Raw genomic sequence first — 21556 nt, 5'->3', positions numbered from 1 at the left:
TGACTTTGGGAGTGAAAAGGCTGAAAGCCATCACCATTGAGCCAAATAAATAACGAGATGAAATCAAAGTGAAGGAAAACTATGCTGTCCAGCTCCCCCTGCTGAGCAACTCCTTCCACAGATGGAAGTGAGGAAACCAAAGCCTTAATGAAAGGCAGCTGTTAGAATTCTCTGCATTTGGCAAAGGGGTTTATCCCTACGTGCCAGGTTGAGAGCAGGCAAACTCGGGGCTGGAGGGTGAGTGTATTCTTCCTGGCATGCAACTTGGGAAAGAAAGAGGGAGGAATAGGATGGCCCATACATAGCAGTGGGAAGCAGAGAAGAGAGAGTCTGTCTGTGGTTATTGCATTAGTTAATCATCACCATTTGGATCCAGAAAGAACAGAGCAAATGCAGTGAAACCTACAGTCTGAGGGTTGGCATCTTGCAAAATTATGTTTTCTTGATGCCAAACCAAGGGAGATGCAAACCTTTTGGAGCTTTAGTGTTTCTCTCATCCCTCTGCAGGAAGAAAACAGCAAACTGTTTAGTGGTGTAGTTTCTTAGAGTTTTTTTGTTTTTGTTTTGCCTGCTTCCTATCCTCTTTATCCTGATCATAAATTTGTCACCTACCTTGAAGGACAGTTTAAAGTGCCCTGTTTTTATTCTGGGCCTGGTGACACTGAAGTGCAGTGGTACAAGGTTGCATCTTAGCGTCAGCATGGAATGCCATTGCATGTGAACAGTATGAAGCCACAAGACCCTCACACATTGGCCTGAGTTATGGGTATACTGTAATGCAGCTCCCTGGCATTGCCACATGGCTGTTTAGTCTTGTAGACTGTCAGCGTTCTGAATGTTTCCTGCTCCAGACCTTAGAGTCTGCGTTTCACCAGCTTTAGGACAAATTACTGTATCAGGTGGATGAGCCCTTAGATGACATAGTATTTCTACTACTCTGTTTAAAACCCAGGTGTCCTCTCTCTGTGCTCTGCTAGGGAATTCAGCAGCAAAGGAAGAAGCTTGCTCTGCTCATTTGCATGCTGATAACTGGAACACTTTTTCAGCTCACAGTTATTTCACATTTGTGGTAAGATCTGAGCTTTGGGAACAAACCAAAGAGTTATTTTCTTCCACTCTAATAGAATTTGTAAATAGTTAGTATAACATTCCAGTGTTTATATTTATTATTTCCCCGCTCAGTGGTATTCTCCACATCCCTCTCTGAACTCCCAGAAATTCCCCTCACCTCCAAGTCTCTCTCTCTTTTTTTTTTTTTTTTTTTTTTTTTTTTTTTTTTTTATATACTTTCTCTGCAAGTGGGGTGCTACTCTATCTGGAGACTGAACTTTCTTTCTGACATCAGCCTCATGAGGTTGCTGGAGTTTGGTGAGGTACTCCCCCATTCACGGAGTGAACAGTGCTCCCCATTCCTGCTGTGGGAGGAGGAAAAAATTCAGCTTGGATCCCCCACTTTGTGTATGTGTGTCTGTATCTTGTCTACAACTCTCATTATTTCATCATGAGTCTTGCAATATGTGGTGTTTTCCTTAAAGCCCTAGCTCCAAGAGTCAGGTGATCTCAGCTTTTATTTAAGAAAAGCAAGTTTCAAGCCCTCATTGTTGTGAAGAAAAGCTTGAAAATGTGACCCTTAGTGGCTCAAATGCCAAAAGGCAAATAAAGGGAACCAACAATGTATTATTTGCCCCAAAAAAACCCTCATGAGTAGGGCCCCACTAAATTCATAGTCCAGTTTGGTCAATTTCACGGTCCTAGGCTTTAAAAAATCATAAATTTCATGATTTTAGCTATTTAAATCTGAAATTTCATGTTGTTGTAATTGTAGGGATCCTGACCCAAAAAGGAGTCGTGTGTGGTGATGGTGGTGGTGATGTTGCAAGGTTATTGATTGGGGGAGGGGGGGGTTTCCGGTACTGCTACCCTGACTTCTGTGCTGCTGGTGGCAGCGGCACTGTCTTCAGAGCTGGGCAGGTGGAGAGTAGCGACTGCTGGTTGGGCGCCCAGTGCTGAAAGCAGAGCCACCGCCAGCAGCAGCACAGAAGTAAGGGTGGCATGGTATGGTATTGCCTCCCTTACTTCTGTGCTGCTGCCTGCAGAGCTGGGCCCTCAGTCAGCAGCCGCTGCTCTCCAGCCACCCAGCTCTGAAGGCAGCAGTGTAGAATTAAGGGTGGCATGGGATGGTATTGCCACCCTTACTTCTGTGCTGCTGCTGGCGGGCCACTGCCTTCAGAGCTGGGCACCCAGCCAACAGCCGCTGCTCTCTGGCTACCCAGCTCTGAAGGTAACACAGAATCAAGGGTGGCAATACCACGACTCCCCTGCAACTTCCTTTTGGGTCAAGACCCCCAATTTGAGAAACGTTGGTTTCCCCTGTAAAATCTATATAGTTCAGGATAAAAGCACACAAAAGATCAGATTTCATGTGGGGGAGACCAGATTTCATGGTCTGTGACACATTTCTCATGGCAGTGAATTTGGTTGGGTCCTATTCATTACAGTTAAGCCAGTCTTATTTTTGAATGCTTGGGTTTGGCAGTAGTGTGTATGTCCACAGATAAGGAGGGAAGCTCTTTATAGAAATACTGGTTCTCTGAGGAGGTAATAGGTATCAGACAGACTGTCTATATCTCTTTCCAGCTCCTGGACCCATCTGTCTGTGGCATAAACTAAGGTTCTCTCATCCTAGTTAATCTGTTCCCATGGGAGATAGCAGCTTCCATGAAACAAGTTCTGTGCCCTCCTCTGCCACAGAGCAACACTGAGTCTTCCATTGGCATTCCTTTAATACTGGTTAATATTGTATATTTTATGTCAATAAATATTTATCTCCACAACACTTAATAAGAAAAAATCTGAAGATGTCTCTTGACCTGCTGCACTGCTTTGTTCAACAACAACTTTGAGTACTTCACAAAATACCGATGTGCTCTAGATGTATTTTTTTACATAAATCACTGAAGTTATGACAAAGCAGTGCTTCCCACACATATTGCTTGCCACGTTCATGTGGTCTTGGGAACACAGTGCCTCAGGGAAGATAAGAGAGAGCATCCCACTGTGACAATACCTATTCTCTGCGGGAAGACCCTCTGAGGGTAATACTATATCCCTGTAGGGGTTTACGGGTTGTGTTGAGGTAAACACCCTCTCTCTCCCTCCCTCCCTCTCCCATGTACCTAGGCTTCCATGCTAAAGGCCAGATTTCCAGATACTCAGCTCCCATTGTAACCTGTTGAGAGCAGAACACTTAGGAAAATCTGATCAAGTAATTTGGTACCTAATTGGGAGCTGAGCTCTTTTGAAAATGTGAGAGGACTAGAGTGAGGGTCAGAGCACTTTTTCCAAGGTCTCCTGTCTGGCAGTATAAAGAGGCGGGTGGCTATTGTGAGAACCCACATGCAATTTTGTTGCACGCTTGAGACCAAAAATAACTCTATTGATTTTGTTTGTAGTTTTTAAAAGAGATTATCTTCCTTTGTAGCACCAAACCCAGTATCATAGCCTTCATGTTAACTCTTATCCCAGACTAGCCTCAGTCCATCAGTAACCCTCCTCCCAACCCACCTTTTTTTAGCTAATCAACCATAAAATAACGACTGAGTTACAATGAAAGGGAGATCTCCTCCACTATGCATTGGGGAGGGTCTGGAATGCACACATGCTCTCATTTCCGGTGTGGTTTCTTTGAAACTTCCCAGCATTAATGTTTGATGTGTTTCCTTGGGGCAAACATGAAAAAGAAATGGCCACCAAAAAAAAAAAAGTTTTGGGAAAAAAAAATAGCTGAAATAAAATCATTTTTAATGGCTTCCCGGAGCTGCTTGGAAGAGGGGTGGGATGGCAGTAGGTCACAAACAGAAGGCCTGATAGCCCTGTGATTGTCTGCCTCCTCGGATCTTTCCCTTTCAGATCATAAATATAAAACCATTGTTTGGAAAACAAAAAGGTCATTAAGTTGTCAGCAGGCTCCTTCTTAGAAGGCTGTAAATGCTTCTTTTAGCAGTGCCTCTCACTCCTGTCTCAGCTGAGGGCTTAGGTACCCTCTGTATCTTGAAGAAGCTGTAGGATAGCGAGGTGCTGGGTTTAAGCCTGTAGTAAGTGAAGGAGGAGGACTCAGATCCCATTCACATGGTTCCTGAGTTCACACTCCCAGCCCCCAATTCTCTGAGGAGACAGAGGACTGTTATCTCCCCTTTTCTCCCCCCATCTCCAGGTATCAATTCTAAGGAGTGCTTCTGTCATTTCCCTCAGCTTATTTCCCCTGACCACAAGTCTGACTTTCCCTTCTTTGTGCTTGGCCTCTGGGGCTTGCGCTTTCACTCTGTATGCAACATCTTCAGGCACTGAGACACCGCCCTCCAAATGCAGACATCACCATGAAGTGAAGACTTGCCATCCTCGCAGGCTGAGACTTGAAATGGAAGTGAAACTCTCTCATCTGCCTACTAGCTGGGTTTCAGTGGCTGGATGGGTCTCTCCTCAGTGCTGCATCCTTATTGCCCTGAGGAATTGCTGCTGAGCAATGCAAGGCACTCACTATACTCGTGCCAAGCCAGATCCAGGCAGGGCACTGAGCTCTACTGAGTTGTCTCATTTTGGGATAAATGTTCTTTCAGGACGGCACAGTACTCGCTCCTGTTTGTTTATGCTAAAGAAACACACATCGTGGGCCCTGTGTGTAAGGGCTGCACGTGTACCTTATGCATCCATAGAGCATGCATCTTTAAAGTGTCTTCCGTCCACTGCTGCTCTTTTCAGGGCTGCTTCAGAATTTTCTGTGGCTGCCGTCTCCTCAGACTGCACATAATAAAGTTTTTTATGCCTGTGTTAGGTTAAGGATAATAAAATCTGAAATTAGATTAGCTTTTCCTAATTATAGTGAGTTGGGAAGAGTGTGTGTGTGTGTGTGTGTGTGTGTGTGTGTGTGTTGGGGGGGGAGATAGGGGAGTAGAGGTAGGAAAGGGGGAGGTGAGGAAGATGGAATGTTAATAGGAACCTGATTTCCGAACCCGTTTTCGTTTACGGCCTTGCAGGTAATTATGACAGGCAGCCTTCATTTGCTTTCCTGTGTGTGTAGGAGGGAGGGGGACAAAGCAAGGGCACAGAATCCTGCCACTGTACCACCTCATTAAGTTAATTATAAATAACTTAACTAGGCTGCTTATTACTGGCTGAGGTGGGAATTAGGGACAAGTCAAATAAATAAATGACATGATAAAACCAAAGAGAAGGAAGAGCTTGTGACAAAGGGCACTGTGAGAGAGTGTGTGTGGCTAATAACAAAGTCCTACCTATTAATGTGTGGGAAAGCCAAGTTATGGTACAGCCTCAGGAGCTCGCAGTGCCCCCACCCCACTGGTGAAAGTTGCTAGCATCAAGGAAGTTGTGAAGCAAAAGACCAGGGCTGTCGGGTGGAATCCATGTCTTAAGGGAGAGGCATAGGCATGGGAACTAGGGATGCGGGGGCGGGGGGGGGTGTTGCAGCACCCTCAGGTTTTACGCGAGACTCTGCTCCTCGCCCCACATGTGGGGTCCTGGCTGTCGGCCCCATGTCTGGCCCCCTGCAGACCCCATGCCCATCCCATTCTTGGCCCCCTTACCTCTGTGTGGGTCCCCGCTCCTGGAGACACGGCCCTGCTCCTGGCCTCAGCTCGGGGTGGGAGGGCATGGATGGGGTAAGGGGGCTGGCTTCCTATTAAAACTGTTCCAGCGCCACTGGGGAGAGATGACCACATAGGCATAGTTTGACTTCTATAGTTGGGGGGGCAGCTCCAGCCGGGCCATGCATGGGGCGGGGCAAATTCCATGTCTCCCTGAGGCTTTCAGTTTGGGGCCATAAAGCCCCCATACCTCACCCATGGGTGACTAACTTTAGTTTTGCAGGTGAATCTGAGCTAACAGGTGAAAAGCATCAGTAATTAACAGGAGTGGTATGATGGATGGACTCAGATTATGGACCAGATTTTGCCCCTCTTACCCATAGTGAGTGGCACCTTGCTGTACGTGTACCTCCACTGAGACCACTAATGGAGTACGATGCTATCCAGCATTAGTAAGAATGGCAGAATCTGGCCCTAGGTTTGGACCAGACTTCAAGATTGAATTGTGCTCATGAGATTTTTTTGATCCCAAATGGCAGAAATCTCCTTGAGATCAGTTGGTTTCACAAGTTGTTTCCATTCTGACTGGAGAAAATCTCATGAAGTCAGCTGTTCTTGCAAGATTTCTACCATCTTCTGCCAAACTGAACCAAACTGGGCAGGGCCTGGGTCAGATGACCCCGAGGTATTCTATTGACCCCGCCAGAGCTGCAGCTTGTGCGTGTGTGAGTTAGTCTGTGCAACAGCACTACTTGCGCTGGAAGCCTCCTGCTGCCTCACAGTGTTAGGGTATGTCTACACTGCTGTTGAACATCTGTGGCTGGCCTGTGTCAGCTGACTTAGGCTCGCAGGGCGGGCTATGGAGCTGGGCTCAAGGACCTGCCCCCTCATTTCTTTTTCTTCTTCCTTTCCTTCTCTCCCCCTCTCTCTCTTAGCTGGCCATGTCTAAACAATAAACCTGCAGCATGGGAAATGAAGGAGAGACAGTGCAGAGGACTCGATTATGCAAGCGGCAGTTTTTTGGTAGCTCTTGTTCAAGCGTGCTGCCTCAGCAAACTCCCCCTCCCACAAAGGGACAGTCATTTTCTTTTCTTAATGCTGTCTTTCCGGGGGGGTTCTGAGAATACAGCACTGACGCCTGTCCTCCCTCCTCTCTCAGCTAGGCATCTCAAGCTTATATGGTTGAATCCCTTAACTCGGTCAAAATAAATCAGTAGGCTTTACTTTCTCTGTCTTTGCTTATGAGGCTGCTTCCAGCCACTATTCCCACCAGACTCTCAACCCTAACTCTGGTCTCAAGCTCGTGGTTTTCATGCTCAACTGAGTCCTAGTTAACACCTGTTGCTATCTCAACGTGCTGCTTTAGGCAGAAAGGTTTGCTTTCATTAATAGACAGACATGGATCTGCTGCATATTATTGTCCTTGAACCTTGAAGGATGTGCCATGATGATGGAGGAGAGAGGAGCAGTTGAGATAAGGGCCAGGCAGCAGAAAAGCATGTGCTGAGGCAAAGAGGAACAGAACAAACAGAGGGGAGGGAGAGAGTAAATGGCATATAAACACAGTAATTTCTTCCTTCTTTTTCCCAAAAAACACTTTCCTCATGTTACTTTCCCATGTAATCAGTTGTTCTTGGCTCAGGGATGAAATGCAAGACAGTCCACACGATTGGGAGTAGGAGCAAAGGTGTCTGGCAGACAATCTGTCCATTAAGATGGGTACTTTAGACTACAAATAAGAACTCCATCCATGCAATGGTTTTTGTCGCTTTTGCCCCTGATTTTCTTCTATGGTTGCAAACTCCTCAGTGATTAGTTACACGCCACATACTGAAAAACAAAACTCCTCTCACATCAGTGACTGTACTTATCAGCAACTACAAAGCCATGTTTAAAATAGGAGAAGGAAAGGAGTGAGGAATTAGAGATGGAAAAAACCTATTAGATCATCTAGGGCCTGCTCTGGATTATTTCTATTGCTTTGTCCAATTTTTTGTTTTAAACGTCCCGTGGGCTCTCACCACTTCCCTTGGAGACTATATTTCATTGTGTATTGAAAGAGACGTGAGCCCTGATAAATTTAAAAGCTTTGTACAATAGAGTTAAAAGAAACAGCATGTGTCACTACTATTGCATTGTTTTTTGTAGTCTTCTTTGCTTTTCACTTTTTTCAAACCTATTTAGGTGGAATTTTCAAAGGAGGTTAAGGAAGTTAGACATCCTGTTCCCATTGAAATTCAGTGGGAACTGGGCACCCAACTCCCATAGGCTCCTTTGAAACCCCCAGCCTTAATTTTTATCATCAACATGACTCCATTACATCAGACACTCTCTCTCAAGCTGTGACTGACACTTTATTAGTGGCTTCCATGTTGTCATGTAAGACTAAGTCCATGAGGGAGCGAGGAAAAGGAAAACTGCCTTGTCTGGCATTGCAAATTGTACTAAAGGACAGGCACGAACAGCAGATAAAAGATGCTGTTACTTGCCTGAAGACATGCTCCCTGCTGAGTCCACTGAACCCCAAACTGCATGAGGCTTCCCATAGATAGGGTGGTGATTTTATTTAACTAGGAGCTTAGTTGTGGGGAGGCCTCTATATTTAATCCACTGATCTGGGCTTTTAATTGAAGTGCAATATTGATGGCTAAGTTATCAGGAAGGCTGGTGGCCACTATTGTTCGGTCCTGGCTGATCACCCAGGGGCTCATATTAGAAGTGAAAATGAAACCAGCCTTTGCAAAGGTGGCAAGTTTCTGGGTGAGGTCGTACAGAATTGTCTCCAAGCTGTAGAACCCAAAGGCAGCAGCCAATCTGCGTTCCCACTGTTGGGCTACTGGCCTGGAGTACATGCTGGCAAACTATATTCTGACTTCCAGTTGTCATAAACAAGCCTCTGAATTAAGCTGAGCAGTGTGGGAAAGGTGCTTCCCATCACGCTGTCTGTTCTTCTGTGACCTTGCAGTTTTTCAAAGAAGATAGAAAGTATGTGTGTGTGTATGTGTGGGTGGGTTCCTGTTCCCTCTTTCTGCGCCCCCAGGTGGTGCTCTAGCATGGCACTCCTGGGTAGTCCTTAAGAGACTCCCGAGGACAGCTCTACTGACTAAAGAGTGGCTGTGTGAAGAAATCCCACCATAAGCTTTTTCTTGGTAGTCGGTTTATATCACTGTCTGGTCCTGGTCACGAATATTGTTGGGAGCTCTGTGAATTCATCCCTGTTTGAAGTGACTCTGGATCCTGGCCTTCTACATGTTGTACTTGCCTCAGTGTAGATTTTGGAGAGGGGTGGGGGCTGGGATTTTGCATTGGTCAGGGGATGCATGAGTGGCATAAGTGTTAAGAATCCTTCATCACTCTTAACTGTTTACTGCTGAAATAGAGCCGTTCCAAACAGCCTGCCAGAATCCAACACCTTCTGCTCTTTTTCTTAATTGAAATAGCCTATTTGCCTTCCTGCTGTATGTATTCAAGTGTCTTCAAGAGACAGTCTGCCTGCTTGTCTAGCCAAATGTAGCTGTGGTGTCAAGCACATGTAACTTCTTCAGTGCTGTTTTACCTCCTGGTGCCACGGCTGAATTTGGCTTGTCAGATTTTGCTGAAAAAGAAAATGTGATTTAATAGCATGAAAGTGTCATTGGGTCGGGGGGGCGGGGGGAGGGGAAGATAGCACATAATCCAGTGGAATGGACATTATGCTGGATGTCATGAGGCCTGGATCTACTAACGTTGTATGGTTCAAAAAGATTCAGAAAGGGATTGGATGCTGATCCAGTACAGCAATAGCTATGTCCTTGTGTTTCCTGCTCTGCCCTTGACCTGCTGTGTGACCTTGGGCAAATCACTTCACCTCCCTGGGCCACCCTTGGTCTGTCTTGTTTGTTTAGACTGAAATGTTTTAGGGGAAGAGCCCTGTGACAGTGCCTGGCACAATGGAGCCCTAATCTGGGAAGGGACCTCTAGGTGTTACTTTATTACTGGTAGAGAGGAGTTGTACCTCTGTACATCTAAAGGCTGTTTTGGGAAACTTTTTTTTGGTGGGGAGGGTTCCTAGCCACAGCCCAACCACCATTAAATCCTGGGTTCAAAATCTGGTGGAAAGCAAATTTTCTGTTTTAAAATAATAATAAAAAAATTTAACTTCCATTGCCCCTGGGTGTGTTCCCTCCCTTCCTAATCTCTGCTCCTCCTTCTATAACTGTGTCCCTATATTCTCTCCTGTCTCTGTCCCCCTCCCTGCTCCCCCCCCCGACTAATCCATAATTCTTACCTTTAAGGGTTTCCGTTCTGTTTCCTCCCAAAACTTCTCTCCTTTCTCCCTGTTTTTACCTTCAGGGTTTTTTCTCTCCTCCCTCCTTCTCCTCTGAGCTCTAATCTCTTTTTTTTTCTCTCTCTCTCTCTCTCTCTCCTGGTCCTCTTGAGGCAGAGCCTGGTTCCTACTTGCCCTCCAAACTAGAGTGTTTCAGGGGGTGGATGGGAGAAAGCCACTCTAGTACAGGCAAGCTGTCGGCCCTGCTTGGAGTGGCTCAAGCGAATAAAATGTCATTTCCTTCTTTGTAGCACCTGCTGTACCTGTGGGATGCCAAAGTGCTTTACAGAGCAATGAGTTAGATCCGGGGAGTTAGTACAGTGACTGCAGGCCAGTGCTGCAGCCCTTATGCACTTGACAATAGTTTTTGTGTACAGCCTTGAACTCTAGAAGCTGGTTCATTAAGAGAAGGAATGTTGAGTGGGACACTGTGGTTATCACTCTGCACCTCGCAGCAACCATCTGAGAGTTCAGCTGAAGGGACCTTGGTTTAATCTATCATCCAGAGGATGGTGTTCAACTCAGTCACCATATCCCCAAAGGTGTCAGCTGTAGTGCTCTGAGGAGCCTGAGTCCTGAATGGTATAGGATTGACCTCACTTGTATTGTAGCTCCCGAGAGTTTGCATGCGATAGTGACGTGCTGAGCATTGTACACAGAAACTCAAACTAGCCACTGCCGGCATACATATTTACGGCATTAACAAATGAACAACAGAACACCAGATGTTCTGCAACCCGGGAGCGTGTCTATCAGTTTGACACCTGTTTGGTCCAGCAAAGCTTTGGCTGTAAGATCAGGGAGCTGTCTTTAATCCTCACTGTTAGAAAATGCAAACTACTAATCCTGGGACTTTTCACAGAATGAGTGGGAACCTCCTCTCCCTGCTTAGAAAGCACAGATGCTAACAGCAAACATGAGAACCATGACTTGCTCTAAATACCTTCTAAAGCAGCTTCACTCCCTGATGAGCTGCAAAAAAAAATCCTATCCTTATGTTAGCTGCCGACTTGCTTCTGATCTCACCTTGTACCTAAATGAAGCAGAGTTCACTGAAAGTTCTACCTCTTTCTCCCACACCTTTAGCCAAACTGCTGCTGTTTTATACAGCAGCTCCACACATGGCAGGCTTAGTTTTCCTCTCAGTTACACCTCTGTAAATCAGGCATAGCTTTTCTGAAGTCATTGGAGATACACTAGTGTAAAATGAGTGTCAAATGAGATTTCCCTGTGGGATAAGTATCCCTAACAGAGAGAAAGGGTTAGAACATCTACTGTGGCTGAAATATGTTCAGCACATTGGGTTGGGGGGCAAGAAGTGATCTTGGGGTTCTTAGCGTAATGTGAAGCAACCTTGGGGCTGCTCTACATTACACACAGCTGCTGGCAGTTCCCTGGGGGCCTGCTCAGTATCAGGGGTTTGCTGGGGTGTGAAAGTACCTGTCCACATACCCCTTCTCCCAAGATTACCCTCTTTTCCTGGGGTTGGGAGGTGGGACGATGCAGAATTGCTACACGGGCTCTCTAGCACTGGGGCTTCTCTCTCATTCAAATGGACACCACATGGAGCCAATTAAGCCTGTTTTCTGACTGCTTTGCTCTAGTGGAGTGGACTTGGGAATCAGGCCCATAATCGCTGCAGCATCCAGCAATTTCTGATTATGTGTCTAAAGTTACGTTAAATGGGCAGTGAGATTAAAAAAAAAATATCCACAGCCCCCATACCTTCTGGGCAGGATCCTTTCAATCCCCCCATAGAAGGAAGCGGGGCAGTGAAAGGTGATTTGTGGTGCTCCCAAATGTCAGCTTTGCTGGGGATGACACGTGCTTGGAGCAGGAGAGAGATCCAGGAAGCTCAGAGCCTCGGAGATGCTGTAATACTGGGGGAGACTGATTTTTTTCCCCCACCATCCTCCGCTTGCTTTTGAGCTCTGAACCTTATGTGCTTCATCTCAGGAGTAGCTGGGAGAGTGGAAAAAGCTGAATGTGCAGGTCCTGCTGTGTTGATCGTCAAGGATTAGCCCACAGGGGTGGGGTTTGCTAAACCAGAGTGGACTGTTTCCCCCCCTTCTGTCTCCAGAGGCTGTAGCAGAGCTTTCCTGGTTATCAGGAACACATCACATGCTCCCTCCATCTCAGTACCATGCGATAGCAGGGCTGTCACAGCAGCTGCCAGTGCAGTGTGTCATTAGACCCCACTGCTGCCAGTGCAGTGTGTCATTAGGCAATAGCAAAGCTGTTGCAATTGTTTGAAATACACTGTGCACCTTCCGTTATTCCATGGGGTCAGTCTGGCTACCAGAGATATACCATAAACCCTTCATCTCACTCTCCTGCGGGCTGTAATCGTGATAAGTTATTTTAGACTCAGATCTATTGTCACGGACTGGCTTGGCAATACAGATGCTGCAAAAAGAGATGTCACTGCTACACAGCTCTCTCTGTCCTGGTGTGTGTATGTAAATGTTTATGCCAGGTGTGTGCGTATTTATAGTACAGTGGACTTACCCGTTTAACTAGGCAAAGAGAGGGATTTAAGGGTGGGTGCAGGGACTGCGGAGAGGTGAGACCTGATCTAATCCTGGGATGTTTAGGAATTGCTGCATTATGTATCTGATGAGATGGATTGAACCAGACCCTGTCAACAGCGAGAGCCCCAAACATGTAGGGGTGGGAGTTTAGGGAAGAAGGGACATGAGGCAACAGACCTATTTAGTCTTTGATTATTTTTGAGACATGGCACTAGGTACCCCGAGAACCCACACCACTGTAGGCTTGCAACGTAACAACAGCCAGATGTTTCCCAGATGTTTTTCACTTCCTGTCTGGCTCCTCCGCATTTAGCATTTTTTTGTGTATGTATTTGTTTTGGACTACAAACAAAATCCAAAAAGGCTTTTATAACCCTGTTCCCATGCAAGGGACAAGTTCAGGATATAATTTGAAATCTATTCACTATTGTCTTGGGGCATTTCACCTCTCCGCCACCCCTCAACACCCTACACACTTCTTTTGTTAAAGGTTTTTTCCCATATGACATCTTTTCTCAGTCGGCCACTGGGCATTTTCTGTTATCTCTTCCAGCCATCAGGTGGGAATGTCTTGAGGTGGCTGGGAATGAAGCACATTTTCTATATAGGTTGAACACTTAGATAACCTGATTCTGGCTGTCATGTAGGAACTGTGGGCTATTAAACATACATGTATAATACTTCTGGATAGGATTCTCCTTCCCTGTGAGTAAGGAAAGCTCTATCAAAATGCATTAGGAGTATATTTTGGTGTTCTTGATATACAGCACATTTTGTGCATGTGCAATTATGAATGAGTATATACGGTATTGAGCACAACCCCTTTTACCTGAAATGTTTCAGTGACATCAAAGACAGGTAGGTAAACAGGATAATAATTGTGCTTGCAACCCTTACCATATGCAATACATTTAGAGAGAGCATTGAGAGACAGAGAAATAATAGCACTTTAGACCATTTTAAATAGGATCTGTGGCCCAAGTATTTTGATTTATTCATTTATGTGAATAAATAGTCAGCTTAATGAGATACCAAATAGCTAACAAAGAGAGAAATGGAAATATTAAAGGGGGCAACATCAACTTGAAAAAAAATCATATTTCTGTCTGGAAATATTGTATCTACAATCATTACAAGTAGTCCCTAAGGTTACTATTAATATTGGCTAATTGCTTTCAGTTATATTAATCATAGGGACTACTTGTAATAATTTCTAGTCAGTTTAACTGCTCCTCTGTATATGCAGCTAATTAATCATTTTTTTTCCATGCTGAAAACATCCTTATAAAGATCAGCAAAAAAGGGAAAAAGCCTTTTTAACAATTAAAAAAAAAAAAAAAGAAAACATTTCAGGACACATTGCTTAAAAGATGCTCTGGCTGAAACTGGGGAAAACAAAATTGACAGTATCCCTTTAATAAGTGATTGTCAGCTGGTTTTTGTGCCCGAGTTAGTCTCTCTCTCTCTCTTCTGTCCCCTCCCTTCCCCTCCCTTAATTGCCTGCTAAATAATTTAAATATTTAGGACTAAAGGGCTCCAATTATCCATTAATTTACATTAGTAATTTATATATCAGGCTGAATGGACACACTGTTAGTATAATGGGCCCCAGTGGACTGGCAGAATCCACACTGCAATGCATTTTCCTGGAATATGATCTGTTTCTTTACACCTCCAGGCCTTTATTTTAAAGGCATGTGGGCACATATATTTGACTGCATGCATTACACACACACACACACACACACACACACACACACACACACACTGTGTGCATCTGCACACAGAGAGGTATGTATGCACACACACGGAGGTGTGAACACCTGCTCTTTGTTGGCTCCCCAGTCCCCCCCATACAGAAGTTTGCATTTGCACGCACACACAGGTACAGGTAGCTCACTTGCACCTATTCACTTTTAACGTGCACACATATCCACTTGTTTTAGAATACAGAATCTCCTTCCCTATGTCTCTTGAGCAATTCCAGCCCGTCTTTTCCTGAGAGCTGGTGCTTTCCTGACCTGTGTAATTTGTGCAGATTTGCCTCAGTGTCCTGTTAATCAGCATCTCACAGGCCTGAGATCACTCTCTTGGCAGTAGGATAGCAAAGAAGAGAATATTTATTGTCTATTTAATATTAAAAGGAACCTAAATCATAGCGAGGGAGGGTATTTTTCATCCTTCAGTGGCCCACTGTGCTTCTGCCAGGGCCCTGAGGATTCCACACACTCCCTCTTTCCCTCCCCTCCTTTCAGTACTTCTTACAGTTCCAACCTGGGAGTACACACATCATGACTACCCTCCCTTTTGACTAAGGAGGGTTACACTGGGCAGCACATAAGCCCATTTATGCCATTCCTTTATCAGCCCAGGGGGTTGCAGTCATGCAGCATAAGGGATTTGGTCCTCCACCCTCATGAAGGCTGAGCATGCTGTCACTAGGACAGTTCCTGCCTCTGAATTTTTTGGCTGAAAATTCAAGAAGAGACTGCTCATTTGAGTGCCTGGCTTGAGATACTTCAGTTCTCAGAGGTGCTGAGCATGCCCATCTCCAGCTGAAGTTAGTGAGAGCTGTGGGTTCTTAACCTCTCTGGGAATCAGGCTAAAGACATGTCAAGTTAGGCCCCCAAAACTTGAGATGCTCAGAATCACTAGGCACTTCTGAAAATGTTGGCCTTAGGATTTACAGCCGTTTTCAGATGCTGTCTTCACTGTTGCCTTCAAGGGCACCCATGCGTTCTGTTCAGTTCTTCCCTGAATTCTCACTAAGCAACATCTTTCCTGCCATTTGCTCAGCTCTCCCTGCTGTTCTGGGTGACACCTGCCTGTCCCCATCCAATTGACTGTACGGTTGTAACTTGGTTGCAGTTTGCCTGCCCTGACACACCTTTCTCTAAGTTCTTACAATTCACAGCTGTAGGGCCACGCCAGTATTCTCTGGTGCACCTGTGGTACTGAATGGAGAAGGTCAGTGGCCAGAGACTCTCTGCCCATCTCCACAGCAAAGAACAGTCCAGTTTTGAATGCAGAAGCTTGGTCTTAGCATTGGTTCTGACATCAAAGCCAGGCTTTAAAGCCAATCAAATTAGCTGTTGAAGATCATTACAGCTGTGGAGAGGGGTGGGGGGATAATATAGAGATAAAGAATCCTTCTACTCTTGTATCTTAATTGTTCAGTTTTCCTTCCCCTCTCGGGTACTAGGAATGAAATCTCCTACATGATTTGCATAGCTCATTCAATGTATCACATGCTCTGTCAGAGATTTATCCCCCATCCCCAATGACTCTTTATCATATAGGTTATGTCTTCACTGCGCAGTTAACTCAGGTGATCAGCAGCTGGGTCTGAGTGCCCAGGTTAGCCTTGCCAATGTGCAGCAGCCACATTGCAAAGTCACACTCAAGCTTTTGTGACCTCACCGGCGCTATACTCCCCTGTGTGTGTCACTAGGATTTCGGGGGCATATCCCATGGGTCTTTGTGCTGCAGTATTGTTATCTGTATTGTGGTAGCACCTCGGAGCCCTAAAGCAGGATCCCGTTGTGTTAGGTGCTGTACAAATATAGAACAAAAAGATGGTCTTTGCCCCAAAGAGCTTACAGTCTCAGTAAGTATAGTAGCTACTTGAGTCCTTCCAGTGAATTGTGGGAAAACTTGTCTGCTCTTCTGGGCATGTGAGAGAGGGGAATTGTGGGAAGGCATTGGAGGACGCTCAGTGTTCCAGTGATTCTCACTCCAGAGTGGGTGGCTTACTAGCCCAAGTGAAAGCCTCACTTAACCTATAGCCTCGGGCAGCAGTGAAGACAGCATCTGATAAGAGCTTTAAATCCTAAGGTCAACATTGTCAGAAGTTGCTAGCGATTCTGCGTGACTTAGTTAGCCTGAGTTTAAAACACCACTGCACTCGGGTCAGAAGGTTTTGTGTGTGTGTGTGTGTGTGTGTGTGTGTGTGTGGAGATGAGGCTAGGGGCAACACCTGAGTAAGAGCCAGTTAACTCAGCAATGAAGACTCAGGGCTCCTTGGTAGCCAAAGTCTTGATTGTGATCTGGTGAAAAGAACAACACTGGTACGGTAGCAGGGTGGCTGGGCTGAGCAGGAATCGTCTCAGCTGACTCTCCCCAATGCAGGACTCGGAGCTTCTTTGTTGGATAAACACCAATGGCCTTTCCAAGTGAGCGTCACAAAAAACAATGTGATAAAAAGCAAAGGCCTTGTGAGTATTATCTAATGCTGGCAGAGAGCTTGGACTCTGTCTCCACTTTTATGGCAGGCTTTGTAGCTCTGGAACAGCGGCAGCCATTCAGTGTCTGAGACAGGTGGACAGAGAGATACTCTGACAAGCCCCTCTCATAGACAAAAGCCCAGCGCCGTGACATCTCCATTGACTCGGGCAAGTGCCTGAGACCTTTGGCTTTCCGAGGCTCCAGTCTTTCAGTTTACCAACAAGGAACTACTTATATGTTCACTTATGCATTTACTTTTCATACACCAAAATGTCATTTTTCTTTATGCTTTGTTCCTGTTTCTCTTCTGCCCTTTGATATTAAGGAGAAGGAACTTCACAAGCACACTGCAACAGTGGAGTGAAGAAACAAACTCTGCCTCTGTTACGGCAGCACTTTTGATGACACTGATCGGATTGGCACTTGAGGCCTTCGATAGGGTCTTTGTGTGCTTGTGTACCTGGTCTATAACACATGTGTAACGTGCAGCTTTGACTATTCCATCATACGGTTGGCCATGTGTTCAACCTTCTTTGTGGCAATTGTTCTCCATTATAAAACTCCGCTCTAGCCATTAAGCAGTTATACTTTCAATGAAACCCAGTATTTCAGATTAGGACAGGAGCTATGAATACTGTTACGTGGGTATATCTAAGCCTCAAAAAGGGAAGGAAAAAAAAAAAGGTGGTTAGCTTAATTCAGCTTGAACCAGCGGTAAAGACGCAGCAACTCTGCTCTGAGCTTGGGTTAGCAGCTCAAGTTCAAAAGGCAGCCTGGGATTGAACTCACCCTTCTAACCCAGGTTAAAAGCAGAGTTTCAGCATTTTCACAGCTCTTTTAGTTGAAGTTAGCTAACGTGGGGTAGCTAAACTGAGTTAAGAACATCCCTTTCTGTGCAGTGTAGACATAGCTGTGTTAGTTAGCGCTAGCTTAGGAAGTGGGGCCTGCATAGACGTGTGAGAGTACTAGAACGAAATGCATAGTATGCTCACAGAATAGATTCCTTCAGTGCCTTTTATCTGAGGGATCTAGAACCTGCTTTACAGACTCCTACGAGTTCTAGTCAGCGCAGTGGCTGGATGTACAAAGAAGATGGCCATCATGAGTTCAGTGACAGCTCACACACAGCCGTAGAAATCTGTTTCAAATGGAGAGAGAACCCAGGTGTTGTCAACAGCATTTTTTATTCCCTCTGTTGTAGAAAGGTGCTACTGGGTTGTTCGCTTGTCCCAGAGACAGGCAGAAGGAGCCTGTTTGCTCTCCTGTCCAGATACTAACACCCCTTTGCTGCAGCACCCCCTTTTCATCAGAACTTCACTCCACCATTGGCCTGGGTTAGCCTGGGAAAAGGAACTGCCGAGAGACTTCCAGCCCAGAAGCTAGCTTGCTGCCCATTGAACCACACTAAAACTAACAATGTCCATGCAGCCAGCTCTAGCACCTGCCAATGCTAAATATCTCTCATGTACCAGGTAGGAAGAAACCAACTAATAAGAAAATATTTACATTAAACATTAATCACTGTTCTATGTGGTGCTGTGTGGATAGGGAAAACCAGGAGAATTAAAGTGATATGAAGCATAGAAAGCTCGAAGCTTTGTGTACAATGGAACCTCAATAATCTGAACCTCCATTAGACGGTCTGTTCTCTGAAGGTCAGACTTGACCCCCAAGATTTGATATCATTCTATGGAAAACTTTGTTCATTGAAGTCCTTAAGCATTTAAACCTGCAGTTTGTGAACTCCTGAGGCTTTTCCCTGAGGAATATGTAAATTCAGCTGCCTTTCTTCTGCAGGGTTTTTCTAAACTGAGTAGGCACTTGGCTCTACTAAACCCATTTAGACAAATCTTTAATTATCTAGATAAACTTCATGTTCCAGTCAGATAATTGAGGTTACTCTGTGTCTGTTGGACAATCTCTGAGGATATGTCTATGCTGCAGTAAAACACTCACAGCTGGCCCAGGTCAGCTGGCCCGGGCTCAGGCTATGGTTGGGGCTATAAAATTGCAGTGAAGACATTTGGTGTCCCAGAACCAATGGGGTCCCAGAGCCCGGGCTACAGCCTGAGTCTGAACATCTTCCAATGTTATAGCCAAGCAGCCTGAGTCAGCTGACCTAGACTAGCCACGGGTGTTTTATTGCAGTGTAGACATACCCTGAGCAATTATCTCACTAGTTTCTGGCTATCCTGTCCCAATTAGTGGGAGCACACAGCTTTGACACAGATTTTGTTAGCAGTGTTGTGTGCAAATTCTGTAAGGTGGTGGTATAACATAGACAAATAAGTACAGGGATCTGTGTGTTGACCAAAGTTTTTCAGAACTAAACCAGATTTCAATTCTGGTCCCCAGAAATGAAAGGCCAATGTATTTACTCCCTCTGCTGCAGCAGGCAATTAGTTAACTTTCCAGGCTCAGTTTAGTATTGCGGGGCTTCTTACCTTCTCAGCTGGCTTCTCCACTGCAGAATCTCTGAGATAAAATTCAGAGATGTCAGGCCCCCTTCCTGTCACAGACTAACACTAGATTACATGAACTGCCAGTCACCCATTATTTCATTGTCACAGAGATGCTTGTTTCTGATGAGGCAGATTCAGGTTGGCAAATCGCCTTGCATTTAAATCTTAATGGCTAATGTCCACTGGAAAATGACAGCCATTGTTCTTGTCTGCTGTCATAGAAATCCAGCTCAGCATGTCCCAAGCACAATATCTAGACTCCGCTATGAGAGGACAGGTTTCCTCCTTGAGGTGGAACACAGATTCCATTCCAGATGGGCACAGAAATCCCGGTCTCGTAGTGACTAGTGAAATCCAGTTCAGGGTCTTGCCATTCCCAGAGAAACTGCATCAGACAAGGAGGGCTTCATGGTCTATCGTAACTATATTTTTGCTTTTCAAATGGTGAAAGCAAAGTGAAATTGTGGACTGAATTTTGATGACTTCCTGGAATGGATTTTGGATCTGCTTCTGGAACTAGGGAGGATGAGGAATGGGGGAAGTACCTTTATCGGCCATATGAGCAAGACTGCGATCAGCAGCTGGACGTGACAGACAATGATGGAGCAAAATCCCTTAAATTAGCAGATCTGGTGTCAAGGGAGATGGGCTAATGTGGGAGAATCAATCCTTAGGTAGGAGTGAACAGTACCTGTAGTTCTGTTCTGGTTGGACATATGCAAACCGAACCTCTACAAATCTCAGAAGGTGGTCGTTAGCACTCTTGCCGGTTTGTTGTAATTATTTCCATTTGTACAGTCTTGCTGCCACTAACCCAGTCATTTATGGTCTCCCGGTCCAAAAGGCACCAGATCAAAGGTCTTAGACTACATTTGCTGATTAGTAATTAGTGGCTTATTCACGCCTTTGGGCCTCATACCATCTCTCAGGCTATCCACAGAAGTGGACACAATAATCTATTTTATTAGGGTATAAACTCCAGGAGCCTTGACTGAGGACAGCCATACACCATAACCATAAAAAATCACAATGCTGCCTGGGACATAGACAATGTTAGTAGCTGATTCCTGAATCTTCCCATGCCAGGGGACTTGCACTCTGAAAGGTAAAATGATTGGGTGTGGGAAGCTAGTGTTCGGCATTGCTGGAAGTTTACCAGTTCCAACTCTTTTATCCAAGATACCCAACAGGACAAATCACCGGCAGAGGCAGGAGAGTAACTAGGGTAGGATTACACTGCAATTAGAGTTGTATAGCTAAGGGTGCTGCAGTCACCTGAGCTAGCTTTGAATAACAATAGTAGTGAAAGCATGGCAGCATGGGGGGCAACAGGGCAGTACAACCCTACTGGGGACACTGTTGTGTTATCACGCTGCTGTTCCGTAACCCATGCTGCTGCAGCTTCACTGTTGTTGTTCAAGATAGCTAGATCAGAGCAAGATCAGAGGTGTGGCTGCAGCACCTGTAGACATACCTGACTGCAGTGTAGATATACCCTAGAACAGGGGTAGTCAATTATTTTTTGTCAAGGTCCAAATTTCTTGGTCAAAATAATAATAAAGATAAGTAAATAAAAAGATTTCAGGGTTCATTCAAAAGCGTCCGGCAGTCCAGATTTGGCCTGCAGTTCACCTATTGACTACCCCTGCCCTAGAAGTTAGTGGAAAGTCAACAATACCAATAAGGTTGTTCAGCTGTGGTTATAATCGTGTGTGTGTGTGTGTGTGTGTGTGTGTCTTTCTTTCTGTACACTCAGTGGAGAGTTTTGCCAAGTACTTGTCATGATGCATTATGGGAAAACGAAGCATCTCCTTCTACTTCCCGTCATGCCAATACACCACCTCCCATCCTGATTTGTAAATTACTATTAAGTGCTGACAGGAAGGACAAAGAATGAACTGTCGGGGTAAGAGCAGTAATCATGGCTTATGTGTCAACATGAGTTTGTCATTAGATTCCTTCTTCCTCCTCATTCTGGGATGCTTACCAGTTTTCATTTTGACTCTCTTAAGCAAGCTGAACAGACAGATGAGGAGAGGAAATACCAAAGAGGACAGATGAGAGACATAATTTGCTAAATGGGCAAGATGCAGGGATTAAAGTGGTGGAGAGTCATTCCCTGGAAAACTGCAAATGGCAAAACTATTTTACCCAAACATAGAATATTAAGTGCCCTGTGTTCTGTACTACTTTTCCCACCAGGTCTGACTAGAAGCAAAAAAACATGTGCTGTCCTTGCTAATTAGTTTTCTCCATGACTGCTTCACTGATGTCATAGTCTAGTATCTGTGACCTCACAGTTGTTACTATGGTGACACACTGGAATTGATGCGGGGGGGGGAATAGAAACCAGAGACATACTGGTCCTTGCTGAGCATCGGGACTGCAAGTGCTAGGCTGGGCCTGGCTGGAGGTGGATTACTTGCCTTTTTT

The 21556-nt window shown here is 45.3% G+C and overlaps 1 protein-coding gene across 10 annotated transcripts in view; it reads left to right on the top strand.

Moving 5' to 3' along the window:
* UNC5B (unc-5 netrin receptor B) overlaps positions 1-21556 on the top strand; it is a 163766-nt gene that overhangs the window by 44265 nt on the left and 97945 nt on the right. The gene's annotated exons all lie outside the window — the stretch shown is intronic.

Source organism: Dermochelys coriacea, chromosome 7, assembly GCF_009764565.3.
Source record: "Dermochelys coriacea isolate rDerCor1 chromosome 7, rDerCor1.pri.v4, whole genome shotgun sequence".
In the NCBI taxonomy this organism is placed as follows: domain Eukaryota; kingdom Metazoa; phylum Chordata; order Testudines; family Dermochelyidae; genus Dermochelys; species Dermochelys coriacea.
This window is presented reverse-complemented; position numbering and strand designations above follow the sequence as displayed.